General features: G+C 63.6%; 1 non-coding gene across 1 annotated transcript; it reads right to left on the reverse strand.

Annotated features, from left to right (window-relative positions):
* Positions 1-4707: 4707 nt before the first annotated feature.
* Positions 4708-4826, reverse strand: LOC131869243 (5S ribosomal RNA). Its single transcript, XR_009367635.1, has one exon. It is a non-coding gene; the product is annotated as a 5S ribosomal RNA (ribosomal RNA).
* Between the last annotated feature and the right edge of the window lie 1524 nt (positions 4827-6350).

Raw genomic sequence — 6350 nt, forward strand, 5'->3', positions numbered from 1 at the left:
TTGGCTGGGCTGCGCACCAGGGCGGGCTCAAGATGGCACCAGCATTCCCTTTTTCTCACTATCTTTCAAAACGGAAATTTTAAAATCTCGTTTTTTTTTTGCCTTTTATGGAAATTAGTGAAGGCATCGCATCAAAGGTGCGCACCTCGCTGCCCACCTTGGTGTGCTCCGAGGTGCCCACCACGGTGCGCAACGCCGGTGCGAACCCGGGAGCGCCCCGATGTGTGCTCCAAGGTGCGGCGTGCACGAAGTCGGACCCCGGTTTGCCCCGGGTGCGCACCTCGCGTGCACCTTGGTGCGCACACCTTGGCTGGGTTGCGCGGCCTGGTGGGCACCATGGTGCGCACCAAGGAGCGCTCCGAAGTGTGCTCCAAGGTGCGGCGTGCACGAAGTCGGAGCCCGGTTTGCCCCGGGTGCGCACCTTCGCCGCGGTGGGCACCATGGCGTGCACGAAGTCGGAGCCCGGTTTGCCCCGGGTGCGCACCTCGCGTGCACCTTCGCCGGGGTGGGCACCTCGGCTGGGTTGCGCGCCCTGGTGCGCACCAAGGAGCGCTCTGAAGTGTGCTCCAAGGTGCGGCGTGCACGAAGTCGGAGCCCGGTTTGCCCCGGGTGTGCACCTCGGGTGCGCACCTCGCGTGCACCTTCGCTGCGGTGGGCACCTTGGCTGGGTTGCGCGCCTTGGTGGGCACCATGCAGTGCACGAAGTCGGAGCCCGGATTGCCCCGGGCGCGCACCTCCGCCAGGGTGGGCACCTTGGTGCGCACAACTTGCCTGGGCTGCGCACCAGGAAGGGCTCAAGATGGCACCCGCGTTCCGTTTTTTTCACTATCTTTCAGAACGGAAATTTTAAAATCTCGTTTTTTTTTGCCTTTTCTGGAAATTAGTGAAGGCAGCGCATCAAAGGTGCGCAACGCTGGTGCGAACCTGGGAGCGCTCCGATGTGTGCTCCAAGGTGCGGCGTGCACGAAGTCGGACCCCGGTTTGCCCCGGGTGCGCACCTCGCGTGCACCTTGGTGCGCACACCTTGGCTGGGTTGCGCGCCCTGGTGGGCACCATGGTGCGCACCAAGGAGCGCTCCGAAGTGTGCTCCAAGGTGCGGCGTGCACGAAGTCGGAGCCCGGTTTGCCCCGGGTGCGCACCTCGCGTGCACCTTCGCCGCGGTGGGCACCATGGCGTGCACGAAGTCGGAGCCCGGTTTGCCCCGGGTGCGCACCTCGCGTGCACCTTCGCCGGGGTGGGCACCTTGGTGTGCAGACCTTGGCTGGGTTGCGCGCCCTGGTGGGCACCATGGTGCGCACCAAGGAGCGCTCCGAAGTGTGCTCCAAGGTGCGGCCTGCACGAAGTCGGAGCCCGGTTTGCCCCGGGTGTGCACCTCGGGTGGGCACCTTGGTGCGCATGCCTTGCCTGGGCTGCGCACCAGGGCGGGCTCAAGATGGCACCCGCGTTCCTTTTTTTTCACTATCTTTCAAAACGGAAATTTTAAAATCTCATTTTTTTTTGCCTTTTTCTGGAAATTAGTGAAGGCAGCGCATCAAAGGTGCGCACCTCGCTGCCCACCACGGTGCGCAACGCCGGTGGGCACCCGGGAGTGCTTCGAAGTGTGCTCCAAGGTGCTGCGTGCACGTTGTCGGAGCCCGGTTTGCCCCGGGTGCGCACCTCGCGTGCACCTTCGTCGGGGTGGGCACCTTGGCTGGGTTTGCCCCGGCTGCGCTCCGAAGCGGGGTTATTGGAGCGCCGCCTCTTTTTTTGTCGGAGCGTTTGGTGGGGTTTCTCGCATTGGCTCTTCCGAGGCCCGGTTGCCACCCTGGCGCGCACGAAGTCGGAAGTAGGGTTAATTGCCCGGGTGCGCACCTTTGCCAGGGTGGGCACCTTACCTGGGCTGCGCACCAGGGCGGGCTCAAGATGGCACGCGCGTTCCGTTTTTTTCACTATCTTTCAAAACGGAAATTTTAAAATCTCCTTTTTTTTTTGCCTTTTCTGGAAATTAGTGAAGGCAGCGCATCAAAGGTGCGCACCTCGCTGCCCACCTTGGTGTGCTCTGAGGTGCGCACCCGGGAGCGCTACGAAGTGTGCTCCAAGGTGCGGCGTGCACGTTGTCGGAGCCCGGTTTGCCCCGGGTGCGCACCTCGCCTGCACCTTGGCCGGGGTGGGCACCTTGGCTGGGTTTGCCCAGGGTGCGCTCCGAAGCGGGGTTACTGGAGCGCCCCCTCTTTTTTTGTCAGAGCGTTTGGTGGGGTTTCTCGCATTGGCTCTTCCCAGGCCCGGTTGTTGGGTGCGCTCCCACCCTGGCGCGCGCGAAGTTGGAAGTTGGATTAATTGCCCGGGCGCGCACCTTCGCCAGGGTGGGCACCTTGGTGCGCACACCTTGGCTGGGCTGCGCACCAGGGCGGGCTCAAGATGGCACCAGCATTCCCTTTTTCTCACTATCTTTCAAAACGGAAATTTTAAAATCTCGTTTTTTTTTTGCCTTTTATGGAAATTAGTGAAGGCATCGCATCAAAGGTGCGCACCTCGCTGCCCACCTTGGTGTGCTCCGAGGTGCCCACCACGGTGCGCAACGCCGGTGCGAACCCGGGAGCGCCCCGATGTGTGCTCCAAGGTGCGGCGTGCACGAAGTCGGACCCCGGTTTGCCCCGGGTGCGCACCTCGCGTGCACCTTGGTGCGCACACCTTGGCTGGGTTGCGCGGCCTGGTGGGCACCATGGTGCGCACCAAGGAGCGCTCCGAAGTGTGCTCCAAGGTGCGGCGTGCACGAAGTCGGAGCCCGGTTTGCCCCGGGTACGCACCTCGCGTGCACCTTCGCCGGGGTGGGCACCTCGGCTGGGTTGCGCGCCCTGGTGCGCACCAAGGAGCGCTCCGAAGTGTGCTCCAAGGTGCGGCGTGCACGAAGTCGGAGCCCGGTTTGCCCCGGGTGCGCACCTTCGCCGCGGTGCGCACCATGGCGTGCACGAAGTCGGAGCCCGGTTTGCCCCGGGTGCGCACCTCGCGTGCACCTTCGGCGGGGTTGCGCGCCCTGGTGGGCACCATGGTGCGCACCAAGGAGCGCTCCGAAGTGTGCTCCAAGGTGCGGCGTGCACGAAGTCGGAGCCCGGTTTGCCCCGGGTGCGCACCTCGCGTGCACCTTCGGCGGGGTTGCGCGCCCTGGTGGGCACCATGGTGCGCACCAAGGAGCGCTCCGAAGTGTGCTCCAAGGTGCGGCGTGCACGAAGTCGGAGCCCGGTTTGCCCCGGGTGCGCACCTCGCGTGCACCTTCGCCGCGGTGGGCACCATGGCGTGCACGAAGTCGGAGCCCGGTTTGCCCCGGGTGCGCACCTCGCGTGCACCTTCGCCGGGGTGGGCACCTCGGCTGGGTTGCGCGCCCTGGTGCGCACCAAGGAGCGCTCCGAAGTGTGCTCCAAGGTGCGGCGTGCACGAAGTCGGAGCCCGGTTTGCCCCGGGTGCGCACCTCGCGTGCACCTTCGCCAGGGTGGGCACCTCGGTGCGCACACCTTCTCAATGTTTTCTTGCCTTTTCTGGAAATTGGTGAAGGCAGCGCATCAAAGGTGCGCACCTCGGTGTGCTCCGAGGTGCGAACCCGAGAGCGCTCCGAGGTGCCCACGAAGTCGAAAGTCGGGTTAATTGCATTGTTTTCCCCGGGTGCGCTCCGAGGTGCGCAACATCGGCGCGCACCAAGGAGGGCTCCGAAGTGTGCTCCAAGGTGCGCACGATGGCGTGCACCTCTGGTGCGCACGATTCGGAGCTCGGTTTGACCGGGGTGCGCACACCTTGGCTGGGTTGCGCACCTTTTGTGCGCTCCAAGGTGCGCACGAAGTCGGAGCTCGGTTTGCCCCGGGTGCGCACCTTCGCCAGGGTGCGCACCTTGATGCGCACGCCTTGGCTGGGCTGCGCACCTTGGTGGGCGCCATGGTGCGCACCTTTCGTGCGCTCCAAGGTGCGCACGAAGTCGGAGCTCGGTTTGCCCCGGGTGCGCACCTTGGTGGGCGCCATGGTGCACTCCGAGGTGCCCAAGATTGGTGCGCACCAAGGAGCGCTCCGAAGTGCGCTCCAAGGTGCGCGCGAAGTCGAAAGTTGGGTTAATTGTCCGGTTTGCCTCGGGTGCGCACCTTGCGTGCACCTTCGCCAGGGTGGGCGCCTTGGTGCGCACACCTTGGCTGGGCTGCGCACACCTTGGCACCCGCGTTTCCTTCATTTTAAATTTTTTTTTTTTACAATCTCTCAAGTGGGAAATTCTATAATCTCAACTTTTTTTGCCTTTTCAGGAAACTTTTGAATGGAGCGCATCATTGGTGCGCTCCGAAGTGTGCTCCAAAGCTCTCTCCAGCTGCGTGCACCTGCCCCGGCCGCGCACCCGGCCCCGCCCAGCTTCGCTCACCTGTCCCGGGCGTCTGGTGCGGAACCTTAGAGTAAGAAACATCACCGTGCACCTTGGCCAACGTGCGCGACTCGACCGAGCGCGCACTGGCCGAGGTGCACACCGATTTCACCTGGGTGCGCGCGCAGCACCTCGGGCGCACCGGGGTGCGCGCACAACGCCCGGGTTGCACCGTGGCCTGTGTGCTCGGGGCGCCTCGGGTGCGCGCTCGGTGTCGCCCCCGCGCGCGCGGTAGTGCGGGCAGCGCACCCCGGCCCGGCCCGGCCCCGACGAGAACGCAAACGGGCAAAAGGTTTATTCAAATAGCATTGCGACGCCCGGCGAAAAACTAAAAAAGGGTGCAACACCGGGACTTCCCGGGAGGTCACCCATCCCAGTACTACTCCGGCCCAAGCGCGCTTAACTGCGGAGTTCTGATGGGATCCGGTGCACTAATGCTGGTATGATCGCACCCGTTATGAGCTTGTCGCAGTGTGTACTTAGCAAACCGCGACCCACGTGCGAATCCACCCCGGCCACCCACCCCCGTCGAGGTGCACACCCTCCCTCGCGAAGTGCGCCCCGTTCGCCAAGTGTGAGCCCTGCCCGGGTGCGCGCACCTTGCTAGGGCGTCGGGTGTGCACCCGGCCCGGCCTACGTGCGTGCACCTGGAGGGGGCGTCGTGTGCGTGCAGTGTCCCGTCTGCAACGCGGTGCCCACACACCACCTCGGGCGCAACGACCTGCGCTCACATGTGGGCCGAGTGCACCTTGGTGCATGTTCGGGGCGCCTCGGGTGCACGCTCGATCTTGCCCCGGTGCACCAAGGCGCTCGGTTTGCCCCGGGTGCGCACTTGGTGCAAGGTGGGCACCCAAAATAGGGATCAAGCACCAAAACACAAGTTTCGGGATGCAAAATGGGACCCAAGGACCACAAATGCGTTCCAAGACCCATGATGGGTCCACGAGAACAAAAATGTGTTCCGAGACTTAATAAACAAATATTGGGTTTTAGGAGAAGAAACATGCTCTGATGCCCAAAACGAGAATCGACCCCGAAAAGGCCACAGGCCAAAAGTGGGATGCGAGACAAAAAAAAATGGGACCCGAGGACCAAAATTGGGTTCCCAGGTCGAAGACAGGGCAACCGGACAAGAAACGACCTCTAAGGCTCGAAATGAGTCCCGACGACTAAAACTTGACAAGAAGCACCCATCAGGCACCCAACTCGACACCCATGGGATGCCGACCCACCCGGGCTTCCACCTAGCACACCTTGGCACCCACCCACCCTCGCACCCAACCTCGCACCCAACTTAGCACCTTTGAACCCACATTGGCACTCACCCTGACCCTGGCACCTTGGAACCCACATTGGCACTCACCTTGACCCTGGCACCCACCTTTGCACTCACCTTGGGACCCACCCTGGCTCCCACCTCGGCACCCACCCAGACACCCACCTTGGTTCCTTGGCACCCACCTTGGATCCTTGGCACCCACCCTGACACCCACCTTGGCACGCAACTTGGCTACTTGCCACCCACCTTGGCTCCTTGACGCCCACCCCGACAACCACCCCGTGACCTACCCTGGCTAGGGTTGGTGCACACCCACCCTGGTGCCCACCTTGGCACCCACCCTATGACCCACCTTGGCACGCACCTTAGTACCCACCCCGTTACCCACCCTAGGACCCACCCCGTGACCCACCTTGGCCAGGGTGGGTGCACCCACCCTGGTGCCCACCTTGGCACCCACCCATCCTAGCACCCAGCCTGTGACCGGGCTTGGAACCCAACCTTGCACCCGCACCCGTCTTGGCCAGTGTGGGTGCGCACCCATCCTGGCACCCACGTTGTGACACACCCTTTAACCCACGCACCCTAGCACCCACGTTGGCACCCACCTTGGAACCCAACCTAGCAACTTGGCACCCACCCCGTGACCCACCTTGGCATCCACCATAGCAGTCGCCGACTTGGCACCCACCTCGGCAC

This window comes from Cryptomeria japonica, unplaced genomic scaffold, assembly GCF_030272615.1.
Source record: "Cryptomeria japonica unplaced genomic scaffold, Sugi_1.0 HiC_scaffold_240, whole genome shotgun sequence".
In the NCBI taxonomy this organism is placed as follows: Eukaryota; Viridiplantae; Streptophyta; class Pinopsida; order Cupressales; family Cupressaceae; genus Cryptomeria; species Cryptomeria japonica.